Here is a 19,360-nt window from a genome sequence, read left to right as displayed (position 1 = left end):
AGACAGACCAATAATCTATCACTCCCACATGAGCCCGAGACCGCAGAGTGGATTATTGCCAAGAACCATCTGCTTTTATTAAGCAAGGAAATGTATCAATATCCATAATGGTAATGTTCTCCAAATTGCCTGGACATATAATTTATCACCCTAAAACGTGTTTTCAAGGGCAGCACGGTGGCGTAGTGGGTTAGCCCTACTGCCCCACGGTGCTGAGGTCTCAGGTTCGATCCCGGCTCTGGGTCACTGTCCGTGTGGAGTTTGCACATGAAATGAAAAAAAAATGAAATGAAAATCGCTTATTGTCACAAGTAGGCTTCAAATGAAGTTACTGTGAAAAGCCCCTAGTCGCCACATTCCGGCACCTGTTCAGGGAGGCTGGTACGGGAATTGAACCGTGCTGCTGGCCTGCCTTGGTCTGCTTTAAAAGCCAGCTCTTTAGCCCTGTGCTAAACCAGCGCGTTCTCCCGATGTTTGAGTGGGTTTCGCCCCCACAACCCAAAGATGTGCAGGCTAGGTGGATTGGCCACACTAAGTTGCCCCTTAATTGGAAAAAATGAATTGGGTCCTCAAAATGTTTTGTTTTTAAACTTGTTTTCAAAGGGCAACTGCCATCAATTTGATATAGGTTTCCTTTGCTTAACTCAAGCGTTCCGTATTTTTTGGGCAGCACGACAGCACAGTGGTTAGCACTGTTGCTTCATAGCTCCAGGGACCCAGGTTCGATTCCTGGCTTGGGTCACTGTCTGTGTGGAGTCTGCACATTCTCCCTGTGTCTGCGTGGGTTTCCTCCGGGTGCTCTGGTTTCCTCCCACAAGTTCTGAAAGACGTGCTTGTTCGGTGAATTGGACATTCTGAATTCTCCCTCAGTGTACCCGAACAGGTGCCGGAGTGTGGCGACTAGGGGCTTTTCACAGTAACGTCACTGCAGTGTTAATGTAAGCCTACTTGTGACAATAATAAAGGTTATTTTTATTATTAAACAATTGTTACGCTTGGATATGTGTTTTAAACATTTCCTCGTCTCAAGCACATTGGCCTCCTGATTTTTGAAGCCTTTTACCTAATTCAAGTCTGTTTGTGTGTATGTGACTATTGAGCAAATCAGGTGGGATGTTTGTCTACTTGAATGTGTGAAGAGTTACAGTTGGGTGTTTATTTAATGGTGTCATGTAACCTATGTGCGATGGAAGGGGAAGGCACACATTCTCCTCTTGCCATTCTTTACATAACAAATGAGCTGATATCAACTGATAAGTTGGTGCTGAAAACAGGTAAGTGTTTTCATCAGACAGAATGGAGGGAAATGCAAAGGGCGAGGTGGCCAATGTTACTGGAGGCCTGAGAGACTGGAATATATAAATATAATAATTTTTGTTTCAAGCGTCTTGAGGTTGAGGATAAAACGCCAAATATTGAAGTAAGTAAAAATAAACCAATACCCCAAACTCTCTGAGCTGAAGATTGGACTGTATAAACATGCTGCAGTGTACAGATTCCAGATTCACAGCATAATAAAATCAACTGGAGACATAGAAAGCTGACTTCTGAAATATTAATGTTTGATAAATATAGGAACTTATAGGAACAGGCATAGATCATTTAGAGCCTCTGGCCCATTTCCCAATTCAATGAGATCATGGCTGATCTGTCGCCTAACTTCATATACACACCTTCATCCCTTATCCTTTAATACCATCATACAACAAAAAATCTTGCAATCTCAGTTTTTAAATTATCAGTCGATCCTGCATTAATTGCCATGTGTGGAAGTGAGTTCCAAACATCTACCACCCTTTGTGAAGGAATGTTTCATAATTTCACTCCTGAAAGATCTATCTTTAATTTTTAGGAAATGTCCCCTAGTCCTCAGCCCTCCAACCAGCGAAAATAGTTTCTCACAATCTACTCGGTTACTATCTTATTAAATGGCGGAGCTGGCTCAAGGGGCCGAATGGCCTACACCTGCTCCTTCTTTGTCTGTGCTCTTAATTGTTCCCCTTGATATTTTGAAAACTGTTCCAAAATGTTCCAGCGAAACACAGTCATGGTTTAACGTCATTCACAGAAGTAAACTTAACCCCAGAGAAACAAAATTATACGGTGGAAACAACAGAAATCAGCCAAGACAAATATCTTAAATATGAGTTATTCCCTGCTTGTTGGAATATTACAGATTGTTGCACAAAGCTGATGCACTACAGGGGAAAGGTTCAGGGTGCGATAGAAACAACAAATGAATGTTTTTCTATAGATCTCAATTTACTTTTCTTTGATATGTGTTTTCTCTTACCAAATGATGAACACAAAGATCATTTAAGGTTGGCATTGCAGTAATGTAGTGAGGAGGTGCTGTCCTTCAGTGACATTTAATGGTCACTTTTAATGAAAGATTGAAACAAGGGCCTATTTTCCTCTCCCTATGATTTAGGTGATGTTACAATGGCATCATTGGAAGAGGAGTAGGGAGTTTTCCCAGCGTCCTGTCCAATGCTGTCCCTGCCAGTGAACAGATCAACTAGTCTTTGATCTTATTGCTCTTTGTAGAGTTTTGCTGTGTTGGAAAAAAATGTTTGTCACATTGGCCTACTTAACAATAGCCTCTCCATTTCTAGGGTATCTAATTCCCCACAAAGAACTCGGAGGTCTTTCTGAGAGATGTGTACATATTGTACAATACTTTAATATTTTTCTTTAATCTATTTTTGCTTACAGAATATGGGGCCAGGATTTAATGGAACCTGCTGGAATGGGCTGTGTGTGGGCGGGGCACACATAATTGTGATGCTGGTCACATGGCCCATTCCTGCCAATGGGAATACTGACACAGTTAGCCAATGGCGGGACTAGGCATGAAGAAGGAATCTGCCCCCTTGTTAATTAGACTAATTGTTAAGACATTTAACGGTCACTATTCCTGAGCATGCTGAGATTTAGTGGTGGCTCAGGGAGTCTCCTGCATTTGTTTGGTCTCCCATACCTCCTGAAGGCGATTCAGGAAAGCCCTGCCAGGTTTGCCAGCGGCATCCTGGGTGTTCCTCTTTCAAAGGCATGCAATGCCCATTCGAGGGACCCAGAATTTGGAAGGGGCTGCCCACTGAAAACCAACCCCTGCCCTTGCATCCAACCCATCCCACCAACCCCCCCCCCCCCTCCAAACCACCCCATTGCAGCAAGAACCTTCTGACAACCTCAAACTTGCTCCACTCACCAGATCCAGGGATCCAGCAATGATCCCCGGTAAAGGCCCAATTGCATTACCGACTGTGGCCACTGCTTCCGATGGCGCTGCCTGTGACGTAGAGCTGCTGGGATCTTTGACCAGCCCGATTGGAGCCCTGATTCTGTGGGAGGGCCACACTGCCCACTTAAGTGCCTGATTTTACTTTAAATATAGTTGGTGACCCTGTGATGAACTGACAGATTTCCCACCGGTTCTCCCGCCAGAGACCAGAACCCTTGACACCAACACTAAATCTGCTCTCGGAATCTTCTCAGTCGTGACATTTGGAATCCAGTGCATTAAGCTTTCTGTCACCACTGGGGAACACAGATGTATCCAATTTCCCCGCAAAGCCAGAACAGTGGTCAAAACCTAGACTCCAAAAGATCTATTCTTTATCAGTTTTTTTCTTTTTGCACAACATTTCAACTTGCATGACATCATTTCATTTGAGATTCTGAGACTGTAATTTATTCAATAAAAATACTGCAATTTGATTGCAATCAAATCCGCTTGATTGTGCAGTTGAATAGTTGAATTCAGCCCACAGTTTCCATGGTCATTGCATGCAAGTAAACGTTTTTCTCCCATTGTTCCTGATTGCGGCGGGATCTGATGTGTTTACAAGATCATTCATTTTGCTGATACCCTAACAGTGGAATGTTGAAGGCCAGCATTTTACTGATTGGATACTTTGGGCATAGCGTGGAATTAGCACACTCAAATCTAATGTTATTTCTGTTCATGGTGAAGAGGCCTTCCACGGCAAGATGCTGAGATGGCTATAATTATATTTGTTGCAAGGTAGATGTTACCTAACCTGGAGACGAACTTGCAGTGGAAGGCGGAGTATCCCATTGTCGTGTAGGTACCAACAACGTGGGTAGAATGAGGAAAGAGGTTCTGCATGGAGAGTTTGAGGAGCTAGACACTAAATTAATCAACAGAACCTCCAAGGTTGTGATCACTGGATTATTTCCTGAGCCACGGCAAAGTGACATAGGGTACATCAAATTAAAGAGATGAATACAATGGCTCAAAGACTAGTTTTTGATTTGATTTGATTTATTATTGTCACATGTATATTTATACAGTGAAAAGTATTGTTTCTTGCACGCTGTACAGACAACGCATGCCGTATATAGGGGAGGAAGGAGAGACTGCAGAATATAATGTTACAGTCATAGCAAGGTGTAGAGAAAAGATCAACTTAATACGAGGTAGGTCCATTCAAAAGTCTGATGGCTGTAGGGAAGAAGCTGTTCCTGAGTCGGTTGGTACGTGACCTCAAACGTTTGCATCTTTTTCCTGACGGAAGAAGGTGGAAGAGAGTATGTCTGGGGTGCGTGGGGTCCTTAATTATGCTGGCTGCCTTTCCGAGGCAGCGGGAATTGTAGACAGAGGATATGGATGGGAGGCTGGTTTGCGTGATGGGTTGGGCTACATTCACAACCTTTTACAGTTTCCGGCAGTCTTGGGCAGAGCAGGATCCATACCAAGCTGTGATACAACCAGAAAGAATGCTTTCCATGGTGCATCTGTAAACGTTGGTGAGAGTCGTAGCTGACATTCCAAATTTCCTTCGTCTTCTGAGAAAGTTTTGTACATTGGAGAGCTCCGCTCACTGGAACTCTCCAGCGTAGCGAGAGAACGGGATGCCATTTTAACTGGCATCTCAATCTCCAAGGCCACCTAAATAATCCCCAAGCTCCCCACCCCCCCACACTCCCCAGCCCGAACAAACTATGGGAGGGTCCCCAGCCCACCCCAAAACCCGGCATGCCAGCCTGATCACAAGTGCACAAAAAAATGCCAGATTGGCACTTTGGCAGTGCCAACCTGGCACCACCCATGCCTGCTGACAATGCCACCTGAGCACCTTGACAGTGCTAGAATGGCACTGCCAGGGTGCTAAGCTGGCACTGCTAGGGTACCCAGTTGGCACCAGAGGTACCAAAGCACCACCCTGCCCAAAGGCAGCTGGCAGCTTCCAATCCCCTGGGGACCCCCCACAAGTGCCATTCCATCTGGTCCCCATTTGTGGGGACCAATGTTGAACAGCGCTCATCCAAGGTCTCTGAGGTAGAGTGACATCACAGGAGTCTGTGACCTGATTGGCTGAAAGGCCGGTCAAGGCAGCCTTGAGGAGGAGTTTATAGAATGTGTCCGCGATAGTTTCCTAGAACAGTATGTAATGGAACCTACGAGGGAACAAGCGGTCCTAGATCTGGCCCTGTGTAATGAGACAGGATTGATTAATGATCTCATAGTTAGGGATCCTCTCGGAAGGAGCGATCACAATATGGTGGAATTTAAAATACAGATGGAGGGTGAGAAGGTAAAATCAAACACTAGTGTTTTGTGCTTAAACAAAGGAGATTACAATGGGATGAGAGACGAGCTAGCTAAGGTAGACTAGGAGCAAAGACTTTATGGTGAAACAGTTGAGGAACAGTGGAGAACCTTCCAAGCGATTTTTCACAGTGCTCAGCAAAGGTTTATACCAACAAAAAGGAAGGACCGTAGAAAGAGGGAAAATCGACCGTGGATATCAAAGGAAATAAGGGAGAGTATCAAATTGAAGGAAAAAGCATACAAAGTGACAAAGATTAGTGGGAGACTAGAGGACTGGGAAATCTTTAGGGGGCAACAGAAAGCTACTAAAAAAGCTATAAAGAAGAGTAAGATAGATTATGAGAGTAAACTTGCTCAGAATTTAAAAACAGATAGTAAAAGTTTCTACAAATATATAAAACAAAAAAGAGTGGCTAAGGTAAGTATTGGTCCTTAAGAGGATGAGAAGGGAGATTTAATAATGGGAGATGAGGAAATGGCTGAGGAACTGAACAGGTTTTTTTGGTCGGTCTTCACGGTGGAAGACACAAATAACATGCCAGTGACTGATGGAAATGAGGCTATGACAGGTGAGGACCTTGAGAGGATTGTTATCACCAAGGAGGTAGTGATGGGCAAGCTAATGGGGCTAAAGGTAGACACGTCTCCTGGCCCTGATGGAATGCATCCCAGAGTGCTAAAAGAGATGGCTAGGGAAATTGCAAATGCACTAGTGATAATTTACCAAAATTCACTAGACGCTGGGGTGGTCCGGCGGATTGGAAATTAGCAAACGTGACACCACTGTTTAAAAAAGGAGGTAGGCAGAAAACAGGTAGTTATAGGCAAGTTAGCTTAACTTCAATAGTAGGGAAGATGCTGGAATCTAACATCAAGGAAGAAATAGCAAGGCATCTGGATGGAAATTGTCCCATTGGGCAGGTGCAGCATGGGTTCATAAAGGGTAGGTCATGCCAAACTAATTTAGTGGAATTTTTTGAGGACATTACCAGTGCGGGAGATAATGGGGAGCCAATGGATGTGGTATATTTGGATTTCCAGAAAGCTTTTGACAAGGTGCCACACAAAAGGTTGCTGCATAAGATAAAGATGCATGGCTTTGAGGGTAAAGTAGTAGCATGGATAGAGGGTTGATTAATTAATAGAAAGCAAAGAGTGGGGATTAATGGGTGTTTCTCTGGTTGGCAATCAGTAATGAGTGGTGTCCCTCAGGGATCAGTGTTGGGCCCACAATTGTTCACAATTTACATAGATGATTTGGAGTTGGGGACCAAGTGCAATGTGTCCAAGTTTGCAGACGACACTAAGATGAGTGGTAAAGCAAAAAGTGCAGAGGATACCAGAAGTCTGCAGAGAGATTTGGATAAGTTAAGTGAATGGGCTAGGGTCTGCCAGATGGAATACAATGTTGACAAATGTGAAGTTATCCATTTTGGTAGGAATAACAGCAAAAGGGATTATTATTTAAATGATAAAATATTAAAACATGCTGCTGTACAGAGAGACCTGGGTGTGCTAGTGCATGAGTCACAAAATGTTGGTTTACAGGTGCAACAGGTGATTAAGAAGGCAAATGGAGTTTTGTCCTTCATTGCTAGAGAGATGGAGTTTAAGACTAGGGAGGTTATGCTGCAATTGTGTAAGGTGTTAGTGAGGCCACACCTGGAGTATTGTGTTCAGTTTTGGTCTCCTTACCTGAGAAAGGACGTACTGGCACTGAAGGGTGTGCAGAGGAGATTCACTAGGTTAATCCCAGAGCTGAAGGGGTTGGATTACGAGGAGAGGTTGAGTAGACTGGGACTGTATTTGTTGGAATTTAGAAGGATGCGGGGGGGATCTTATAGAAACATATAAGATTATGAAGGAAATAGATAGGATGCATGCGGGCAGGTTGTTTCCACTGGCGGGTGAAAGCAGAACTAGGGGGCATAGCCTCAAAATAAGGGGAAGTAGATTTAGGACTGAGTTTAGGAGGAACTTCTTCACGCAAAGAGTTGTGAATCTATGGAATTCCTTGCCCAGTGAAGCAGTTGAGGCTCCTTCATTAAATGTTTTTGAGAAATAGATAGATAGTTTTTTGAAGAATAAAGGGATTAAGAGTTATGGTGTTCGGGCCGGAAAGTGGAGCTGAGTCTCAGAAAAGATCAGCCATGATCTCATTGAATGGCAGAGTAGGCTCGAGGGGCCAGATAGCCTACTCCTGCTCCTAGTTCTTATGTTCTTATGTAAAGGGGATGAATCCCAAAGCCTCAGGTACCTCGGGAATCTGCACATTAGAGTGAGGCAAGCTAGCAAAAAGCGATCCCGCCCACAATGGGCAGGATTTACATCGCAACCTCTCGTGAGGTCATATTGGATCTCGCGAGGTGTTGTGAGCTGGGTAGATCCAGGGAGCGGTGTCTCCCGGCTTTCATTGGCAAAGCTGCACCACAGCGAGCTGCTTTTCCTGTGCAGTGTGGCCATTGGATTGCGCCCTCGGTCTTGCACATGCGCAGACAAAAATTGGATTCAGATAAAGATAGTGCACTTTTCCAGATTACAGTTAATTCAGTCTCTGATTTATGATCCACCCCATGGCAGGCCTGTGGTTTCTTGGATGTGTTTGATTATTTAAAGTTGAAGTGAGGGCCTTGTAAACGGCAAAGGATTCACAGCAGGTTGTGAGGTTTCTTGTTGTCGAATATCAAGGAGGTTGGTGTCTCAGGTAAACTTTTGAAACTGGAACAGGTGAAGTACTTTGGCTGCTTGGTGGCTCTGGTTTCAGAGTCTGCTTCTCAGACTGGCTGGCAACTCATGGTTCTGATGGGCGGTACAGTAGCACAGTGGGTAGCACTGGTGCTTCACAGCTCCAGGATCCCAGGTTCGATTCCCGGCTTGGGTCACTGACTGTGCGGAGTCTGCACATTCTCCCTGTGTCCATGTGGATTTCCTCCGGGTGCTCCGGTTTCCTCCCACAAGTCCCGAAAGACGTACTGTTAGGTAATTTGGATATTCTAAATTCTCCCTCTGTGTACTCGAACAGGCGCCGGAATGTGGCGATTAGAATCTTTTCACAGTAACTTCATTACAGTGTTAATGCAAGTCTACTGGTGACAATAAAGATTATTATTATCTGCTGGATCCCAGGGTAATAAGGGAGCAGTGGCTGGGAGCCAGCATTTATCACATGACTGCTGGGGTTAACGTCTCTGAAGTCCACCTGGTGTCGTTTGCATAGGGGATGGCGGGGGGGCGATCGTGATGCAACAACAACGTTGAGTTTCGATCTTCCCTTTCGTTCAGTATAAAACGTGGGGACAGGCAGTCTGGAAAATCCATAGGGCGGGATTCTCCATCCCGCTGCACCAGTTTTCAGCGCCCTCCCCGTCGACAGTGTGATTCTCCGTCCTGCCAGTCGGCCAATGGGGTTTCCCATTGTGGGCAGCCCCACGCCGTTGGGAAATCCCCAGGCCATTGCCGACGCAATGGAGAATCCCGCCAGCAAAGAATCCAGCCCATAGTCTTTAGGTGTTGGTCCATCCTTATAACAATGAGATGAGTGAACTTCACAAATGGCTGTGAGCTGCCCACACCCATGTCCATATTTAATTAGGTAATTGCTGACGACATAACACAGTCTGTGGTCCAAAAATGCCCAAAGTCACATGATTTGTGGCAGCCATTTTAAGGAGTTGGTGTCCCATTTTTAAAACCAAATTGACTGGAGGTTCATAGTATGACATGCCCTGTACTGGGCATGACAATGGCAAGGGCAGGGGAATGGGATTAGCTAAATGGCTCTTGCGCAGGGCCAGCATGGGCACAGCAGGCCAAATGGCCTCCTTCTGTGCTGTGACCAATCTAGAATTTCATGCTTCTAAATCATTTCCTGCATTGCAACAATGGCTGCACTTTAAAAGCACTTTGTTGGCTGTGAAGTGCCTTGGGAAGTCCTGAGGTTTTGAAAGGTATGATGAAAAGTTCTCTTTCCTTTTCTTCAAAGCACACTGTGGAAAAGCCTCAAAGCCCATACATAGTGCATTGCTTTTAGGGAGCACAGTGAACTCTTAATGCCCAGTCATTTAATTCACATGATTCAATAATTTAATTTTTAATCACAAGAATCTCACTTGCCTGTGTTATTCTAACCACCCAAAGAAATGACTGAAAATACAATTTTTCTTTGTGCCGATCAAATTGCCTGAGAATTATCAAGAGTAGTCGAAGCAATTGTAGCAGCCTTTTTGTGCCAGCGACACCTTGCAAGTAGCAATGATGCCAGGAGCTAATTTTCTGGCGACACGTATTGAGAGGGAACCATTTGCCACAATACCAGTTCTTCAAGTAGTGCCAGCAGATCTTTCATATCAATCCGAACAGGAACTCAGGTATACTTCTCTTTGGATAGGTGGCATCTCTAATAAGGGACAGTCAGCCTAGTTTAGTCACAAGCTTGAATCCATGATAGAGTCACAGTCGTAGAAAGATTTACAGCACAAAAAGAGACCTTTTGGCCCATCCGGCCATCAGGCACCTATCTATTCTTATCCCATTTTCCAGCACTTGCTCCATAACCTTGTATGCTACGGTGTTTCAACTGCTCATCTAAATGCTTCTAGGGGTGGAGGGGGGGGGGGGTGGGGGGGTGGAGCACTATTTTTTGTTACTTTGTTAGTTCACTATTTTATTTAAATAATGTTACTTATTAGTTATTGTGTTATCTTTCATGTTGATTTGTAAGGTGGAAAAATTGTGTTTGAAAACTTTAATAAAATATATATATTTTAAAATCTAAATGCTTCTTAAATGTTGTGAGGGTTCCTGTCTCTACCAACCTTTCCGGCAGCGAGTTCCAGATTCCCAGCACCCCCTGGGTGAAACTCGAATCCCCTCCAAATTTCCTGCCCCTTAGCTTAGATCTATCCCCCCTGGTTATTGTCCTCTCCAGTGGGGGAAAAGTCCTTTCCTATCTACCCTGTATATGTCCCTCATAATTTTGTAGACCTCGATCATGTTCTCCCTCAGCCCTCTCTGCTCCAAGGAAAACAACCCCAGCCGAACCAGTCTCTCTTCATAGCTGAATCGTTCCAGCCCAGGCAACATCCTGGTGAATCTCCTCTGCACCCCTTCTAGAGCAATCACATCCTTCCGATGGTCTAATCTACAAGGGAACCGAACTTTAATGACCGAGGAAGCCAGCGGTAGGAAACAAAGATTTATTTTAACTGTTTGTAATAATTTGCTTGTGGCAGTAACTATCCACAATCACAATCCCCGTTGGGACAACCAACTGCCCGAGTCCTGGTTGGGCCAGTATTTATACTGAGTTCCAATAAACCCCAGCTGGGTGGCCCCTGCCCCCTAACAGTGAAGCTCGTACTCCATGCGCCCCATGGGGAGATAGACAGTGGTTACCCTATGGGCCACATGGGGGTTATAACACTCGCCCCCCCGCAAAGTTCAAAAATTCCCCCTCTGCTGCCACCAGTGGGGGCCTTCTGTGCCGCTTTGCCAGAGGCTGAGCTTCCGCTTGCCGCGGTTCTGTGCCGGGTGGCGTATACCAGTTCGTCAATCGGATTTTTCTGGCCAACCTCCCAAGGGCTATCGCTGGAACCTCGGTCTGGACACAACATCGTCCATCTGTGCAGATGCGTCTGTGTCCATATCTGAGCTGGAGTCACCTTCTTCCCGCTGGTCTGGGCGTTGGGTCATGGCCAGTTGGGTTCCCTGGCTGAGGGGCGCTTTGCGCCATGGAGGAGGTGTCGATGTTGTCGGATGGGCATCATTCAGCACGTTCCCCTGCCAGTATCCTCCATGCTTAGCTCCGGAGGTTTCTGGACATGAGACTGTAGGACTACGGGGGAGAGTTTTGCCAGTTTAGGATCCTGCTGTGTCCATGTTTGAACCTGAGCAGCCGTCACTGGCAACGCATCCATAAAATTGTGGACTGCAACCACTTCATGCAGGCAATGTTGGAACGATAACTGGTACGCGGCGAGCAGAAGCACCCAATGCTGAATCCTGGCCTATGCAATGGGTGGAATCCCCTTATCTTCCCTAAAGAGTTCGAGCAAAGGCTTGTGATCAGCCGCAATGGTGAAGAGCCGCTCGTGTTGCTTCACAGCGCCAGGGTCCTGGGTTCGATTCCCGTCTTGAATCACTGTCTGTGCGGAGTCTGCACGTACTCCTCGTGTCTGCGTGGGTTTCCTCCGGGTGCTCCGGTTTCCTCCCACTAGTCCCGAAAGACGTGCTGTTAGGTGAATTGGACATTCTGAATTTTCCCTCAGTGTATCCGAAAGGCGCCTAATGTGGCGACTAGGGGATTTTCATGGTAACTTTATTGCAGTGTTAATGTAAGCCTACTTGTGACAATATTAAAGATTATTATAGACATATTGGTGGAATTTCTTGACTCCAAAGATCACCACCAAGCCTTCTTTCTCTACTTGGGCAGAACGTTGATCCAGGTTTGCCAGGGTCCTTGAAGCAAAAGCAATGGGGCACTCTGTGCCATCGGCCCTACAGTGGGCCAGTGCCACCCCGATGCCATAAGGGAAGTCATTGCACGTTAGGATTAATGGCCAAGCTGGGTCATAATGAGTGAGGAGCTGCATGGACAATAGACGCTTTTTTACTCCGGCGAATGCTTCATCCTGTAAGGCACACCAAACCCAATCTGGTCCTTCTTTAGCAGTATATGGAGGGGCTCCAACAGGGTGGACAAGTTGGAGATGAATTTCCCATAACAATTCAACAGGCCTAAAAACGACCGGAGTTCAGTGGCATTCCTCGGAGTTGGAGTCCCTTTTCTTGCCTGAACCTTTTCCTCCACAGGGTGTAGGCCATCCCTGTCCACCCTGTACTCTGAACGCACACTTGTTCCTCTTCGGCCTGGCAGCCACTTGGGAGAACGGCCTGAGCACCTCCTGCAGGTTGTCCATGTGCTCCTTAATGGTGGCACCCGTGATGAGCTCATCATCTAAGTAAACGGCCACTTTCGTCAGACCCTGAAGACTACGTTCCATCACATGCTGGAAAATTACTGGGGCAAAAGAGACCCTGAACGGGAGGCGGGTGTATTCAAATAATCCTCCATGATGTTTATGGTTGTAATTTCCTGGATGCAGGATCTGATCCACCTGCAGACAAGCATGGTTCATGTCGAGCTTTGTAAAGGAACACCCTCCGATCAGTTATGCACAGAAGTCTTCTACTCTGGGCATCGGGTAATGGTCCAGGCGCGAAGTCCTGTTTACTCTGAGCTTGTAGTCGCCGCAGAGTCAGACATATTTGTCCAACTTTGTTACCGGCACCATGGGTGCAGCAAACTGTACTGCGCATATGATCTCCAGATCCTTTAGGTGTTGTAGTTAAGTGTCAACTTTGGTGAGCAATGCGTAGAGAACAGGCCTCACCCTAAGGTATCTGGATTCAGCCTCAACAACGATGTAGATATGGGCCTTGGCCCCTTATATCTTGCTCAGACCCTCCTGGCACACTTAAAGTTATTTGCCCATGATGTCATATAATTTTACGGTGTTGCCAACTAAAACGGAGGACTCTCAACCAGTCACGCCCAGCAGATTGGGCCCCCGTCCCCGTACCAGCACCAAGGGAAGCCTGACGGTTACTGTCCATGTGTTGCCGGAGTCACACTTGCTCCCATGATGCTTAGCGGCTCACCGGTATAGGTTGCCAACCTCAATGTCAGCAGCAAGATCCCTGCATGAAGCTGGTGAAAGGTACGTTGGCCCACAATGAAGACAGCAGATCCAGTGTCCATTTCCATGACGAAAGGATGCCCATTCACTTGCAATGTAATCCTGATTAGCATTAACAGCTTCGGGGAGTGACGCAGTTCAACTGCACCATACACTCCTCTTCACCTGGAGTGGCCACCTTTGGACGGGGTTCCCTTTGCTGGTTCTGGTGGCTCAGACCACCATGTGGCCTCCAACCACACGTCTGGCTATGTGGTCAGCTCTCCCGTTTGTCCTCAGGGGAGGTATCCTACATGTCAGCAATCGCTCCCGAGTATTGGGCCCGACTGCGGAATTGCGCCTGAGATTGCCTCTTGGGAGATGATCTGGCCAGTCCGGCATTGCCCCACAATGCAGCGGGAGTCCGAAATGGAGGGAGGGCCAACTATGAACGTCCACAGCTACTGCATCCTTTTCTCAGCATTTTGTCAGGACAGTGACAGCTCGATGACCCGCTTCAAGTCTAATGTGGGCTCCAACAGTTGTGTGGTCATGTTGTTTATTCCACAAACTAGGTCATCCCTCAACATTTCCAAGAGCGTCAACCCAAACTGGCAATGCTCTGCCAGTCCCCTAAGGCAGGCCAAAGAGTCAGCGACCGACTCGCTTGTAGACCGCACAGCCGTGTTGAACCTATACCGTTGCGTTATAACATAAGGTTTTGGATCATGATGTTCAGCGACTAGTGCAACCAACTCATCAAATGATTTGGAGTCTGGTGCAGCTGGGGAAGGGAGACTCTTTTTAAGCCAAAGGTTGGTGCCCCGCAGGCGGTCAGGATGGTCACTTTCTGTTGGTCTTCCTCAAGATATCAAGTTGGCCTGAAAGAAGTACCTCATACGTTCAACATCTTGGCTCCAATCTTCCAGACCTGTGTCGAAGACTTCCAGCTGACCAAACAGCAGCATATTTAAACTTTATAACCTCAGATTTTTGCACGGTAATAGTCCGGGGCGGCTGGGCATTTTCACAAGCGAGTCCAGAGTCTCCTTTGTCCTCGTCGCCAGTTAGTGACCGAGGAAGCCAGTGGTAGGAAGCAAAATTTATTGTAATTATTTACAATACTCTGCCCACAGCAGTAACTATCCATAATCACAGTCCCCATTGGGACAACCAACTGCCCGGGCCCTGCTCGGGCCGGCTTTTATGTTTGGTTCTAACGAGCCCCAGCTGGGTGGCCTCTGACCCCCTACCTGGGAAGTTCGTACACCACAAGCCACACAGGGAGATGGATAATGGTTTCCCCTGGGCCTTGTGGGGGAAATGACACAAACTAATCATGAAAATATGGCAGTAAGAACCTTTGCCAATCAATTTGATTAAAATCTGATATTTTGGCCAGATATAATGCTTTTTCAGCAGACAAACAACGTAATATTGCAAACAGCAACAACTTCATCTTTAAAATGTGAATTTCATTAAGGAAGAACTAAAGCTTATCAATATCAGGGTGCATCATAAATAAATTATTGCCCGCCTTTGTAATCTTAACTGAGCTACTGTCCACTCTCAACACCCCAACATGGTTGGACTTATTCACAAACCTCAATATCTACCATAATTTATAATGATGAATAGGAGAAGATGTTCCATCCAGCCTGTCCCACACAACCATGATGACTTGTGTACCATGATATTCACACTCCCACCCCGCTCCAGAACCATGCGATCTCCTAGGAGAGGTGAAAAACCAGGTCAATTTGTATTTTAAAAATTCAGGAAATTGCCTGCAGTAGACATTCCCCCAGGGCAATTAACCACGTTCTTAGCGCACTATCCGGTGGTCAGCACGGTGGCGCAGTAGTTAGCACCGCTGCCTCACGGCGCCGAGGATTTGGTTTGATCCCGGCCCTGGGTCACTATCCATGTGGAGTTTGCACATTCTCCCCGGGTCTGCGTGCGTCTCACCCCCACAACCCAAAGATGTACAGGGTAGGTGGATTCGCCATACTAAATTGCCCTTAATTGGATAGATAGATAGATAGATACATAGATAGATAGATAGATAGATAGATAGATAGATAGATAGATAGATAGATAGATAGATAGATAGATAGATAGATAGATAGATAGATAGATAGATAGATAGATAGATAGATAGATAGATAGATAGATAAACGCGCCATCCTTTGCCAATGGTACACCTGGCTCAGTGGCAGGGATGCTACCCATTATGCCACAGGACCTTCAAGCTGATAGTTTTTTGCTCTACCCATATTTAGTATTAGGTGATTTCCACCCCAGACAGAAAAAGGTTCAGCTCGCACTTACAGTGTTCTTTCGTCTACTTAGTGTTTGATTACTACTGTTGTGAATTATTCCCATCGGTTGAAAGTGAAAGCTGTGAATTTCACAAGAGATCATTAAACATCTTGATGTCAATTGAAAGGAACCAGAGCTGGTAAAATCTTATTCGTAAACACTGATCATAGTTCTCCAGATTTAGTAACTGCTATTTAGTAATTGCTATTTTAAAAGCTCTCACACAGTTGCCTTTCACTGATCATGATTACTCCTCACCTGCCAACAGCCCATGCTGCCTCCTGGGACAGGAAAAAAACATATTTAGAAGAAACTCTGCAATTCAGGGGAAAAGAAGAATTCTAGAAAATTCCGCCGCCCGAATTCTCTACCCTAATGTGTGCCATAATCCCATTCCCATCACCCCTGTGCTCGCTGACCTACATCAGCTCCAAGTTCAGCAAAACCTCAATTTTAAAAATCTCATCCCCGTCTTCAAACCCTGAACCCCTCCCCCGCTCTGTCATGTCCTCGAATCCCACAACCCCTCAGAGGTATCTACACTCCTCTAGTTCAGGCCCTTGAGCAACCTTGACTTTTATCACTTCACTGGCAACTGTGCCTTCAGCTGTTAAGGCACTAAACACTCGGTTTTCCTTCCTAACACACTCCACTTCACAACCTGCCTTTCCTCTTATGGCATTGGGCATGTGCAGGGGCTAAAGGGCAAGGGTAGCAAAGATTCCAGCTCACCAGAGGCCGAGGTCACACACAAGTTCAGCTGCAGAGGATTTGGATGGAGACTGCAATGGGGTGGCCTACAGGACAAGGCCCGATGAAAAGTTTGCTGCATTGTGTCAAGGAGCCTGGACGACTACAGCACCATCCTGGTACAGGGATTTGCCCAGAACGTGGAATCCATTCCCTTCAGCTAACTCCACAGAGACACAAGCAGATCCAGCTGTGACCGATGTCTCAGCTTCCATTGCAGTGTGAGCAGAAGCCACCCAACATCTGGGAGTCGATGTCATGCAAGCTCAGTGTGGTGAACGTATTGTACTAACCATTCACCACTGTATCACGCTGTCGCCCATGTGGGCTCCACCTATGGACCATTGTACTGTACTACATGGAATGTATCATGTCGGTGCCCTTGTGGGCTCCGCCCCTGGCTCCGCCCCTTTGAGGGGAGGTATAAAGAGCAGCTGCTCTGTAGGCGGCTCTCACTAGCAGAGCAGTCGCAGGCAGGCACTGTTCTAGTCGATTAAAGCCACTGTTCACTTCAACTCGCTGTCTCGCGTGAATTGATGGCCGCATCAATCAGGCTGCCGCATCAGGCATGTGGATAGCCTTGCTCAAAGAGAAGGTATCACTGCAGGACCCACAATCTGCCCTCTGGCACATTGCTGCCTCAGGGATTGGGGTGGGGGGGGGGGTGGTACAGTGGTGGGTAGTGACCATCACCATGGAGTATGAATCTACTGTCCGCTCTCAGTGACAGTGCTTGTCCTTCCTAACACCAACACCCCGCCAGTCCCCTTGGTATTGCCTGTCAATCAGCCAGCCCGGGCTGCTGCTCTGCCCATGCAGAAGTGGTACAACCTGAAGACAGGTCTTCTGGAGCCAGAACAGCTCAGGAACATCCTGCAAGGCCGCCTGCTGTCTCCCCCACTGAAAATCAGCAGCCTTCCACCAGGCATGCATCAGCCACTGGGGTAGCACTATGTAGAAGCATAAGGTCGGACAAAAGCACCCACAGGGCCAGTATTAAGGGAATACACAAAGGTGATTAGTTGAACTTACACACAAAATGGTGTACCTTGATTTATGAAGTTGGTATTTATTTTGTGTTGCCTTTTATTTTTGTATTGGATACAAATGAACACACTGAGTAACGGAAGGTGGGTAAGCTGTTGGTAAATTGGAGCTGTGTTTACTGGCGTTACAGTTGGATGAATGGATTACAGACAGTGCAGCCAGAAAGGGGCTGGGTTGATTGCTGCCTGCATTTGTCCGGCTCCTCCTCCTCCACTTCCTTCTCTTCCCTGTAGCTCATGGCAAGGGTGGTGCCCTCATAATACCGAGGCTGTGCAGCCAACAGCAGGCCGCCATGAACCTTGACACCTGCCCTGCTGCTCCTTTAGAGCGCTCAAGGCAGCAGAAGTGCTACTCAATCACCCCAAATGGTCTATTCTTATTACATTTCTTGCAGCAGCATAGAATTTATTATCTGCCTGCTGTCCCTCCGGGTGTGGAATATGCACCAGAGTCATAAATCACGTCATCGCCTGATGGCCAATGTTGCTCAATGTTTTTGTTGTGATGGCTCAAATGCAGATGGCATTTGCAGAATCCTCACAAAGCCATCTCCTCGCTATGTCCGCTGCTCCCTGGCACAGGAAAATGAATTGTGTTCAACTTGTTTGGAATATGGAACCTCAACGTAGAGGCTCAATCAACGGGGGAGAGCAAACTGGGAGATGTTGCAAATATTGTTTCCTCCAGCCTGAAAGAAGCCAGAAACATAAAGGTTCATCCCCCATGGTCGCCTTCACAGCCTCTGGGAATGGCAGCCTCGGCCGGCTCTGAGGATGCAGTGGTGGATGCAGAAAGTGATTGGTTTTCAATGAGGACATCCTTACTGAAGTGGAGAAATCTCACACACAGTTCCTCACTGACCTTCAAACAGGAGAATTGCTCCATTCATACTCTGGGGCGGGGAGGGTGGGGACGGAATACGGCCCCTTGCTGAGAATTCTTCTTCCTCCCTCTTCCAGCAACTTGTCCTACTCTATGCAGCCTCTGTCCATTCTCCCAGTCATGCCTATTTCAGAGGGAATGGCTACTACTGTAGCCATGGCTAGGAGCAATTGGTTTGTGTAGTATCCTCAATCTCAGGACATTGTTCTTCAACACATGCTACGTCACTCGCTCTAGAATCATAGAATTTACAGTGTAGAAGAACCCCATTCAGCCCATTGAAACTGCACCGGCCCTTAGAAAGAGCACCTTACTTAAACCCACACCTCCAGCCTATCCCCGTAACCCAGTAACCCCACCTTACCTTTTGGACACTAAGGGAAATTTAGCATGGCCAATCCACCTAACATGCACGTCTTTGGATTGTCAGTGGAAACTGGAGCACCCGGAGGAAACCCACGCAGATACAGGGGGAAGGTATAAACTCCACACAGACAGTCACCCAAGGCCGGAATTGAACCCGGGTCCCTGGAGCTGTGAGGCAGGAGTGCTAACCACTGTGCCACCGTGCCGCCCTTGGCTTCAGCAAGTAACTCTGGGAACCACCAAATACTTCTACAATTGCAGCACGAGTCAGTTGAAACAAATCAGCAAGAACCTGTAAGTAGTTGATGATAGAATTAAATGATCTTGGAGGTGGGGTGGTGGGGGATCCTTCACCCTGATGAACGCATGCTCAACTGTGCAAGATTAAGAGAGGATTTTAACTGGTGTGTTAAGGTTGGACATTGCACTGCTAGCAGCAAATCAGTGATACACACTGGCTGATATTAGGTCCTTCCTGCTTCCGGCTGAATTTAATCCGTGAGACTGGGGGTCTTGCCAATGGCCGAGAGCCAACGAGAGCCCTGTGTTGCCTCCTTTAGGGAAAGACCAATCTCTCCATTGCAAGCCCGTTCAACTCTGTCTGTTTCTGGCAATGCACCCACCAGAGACATGGGATCAACATGGGACTGAGGTCACTGGTACATGAGGGTCAGAGGGGGGGGAGGGTGGGGGGGGGGGGGCGGAGGTTACAGGGTGAGGACTGCTAGCTAAGGGT

Source organism: Scyliorhinus torazame, chromosome 17 (assembly GCF_047496885.1).
Source record: "Scyliorhinus torazame isolate Kashiwa2021f chromosome 17, sScyTor2.1, whole genome shotgun sequence".
In the NCBI taxonomy this organism is placed as follows: domain Eukaryota; kingdom Metazoa; phylum Chordata; class Chondrichthyes; order Carcharhiniformes; family Scyliorhinidae; genus Scyliorhinus; species Scyliorhinus torazame.
Note: the sequence above shows the minus strand (reverse complement) of the source record.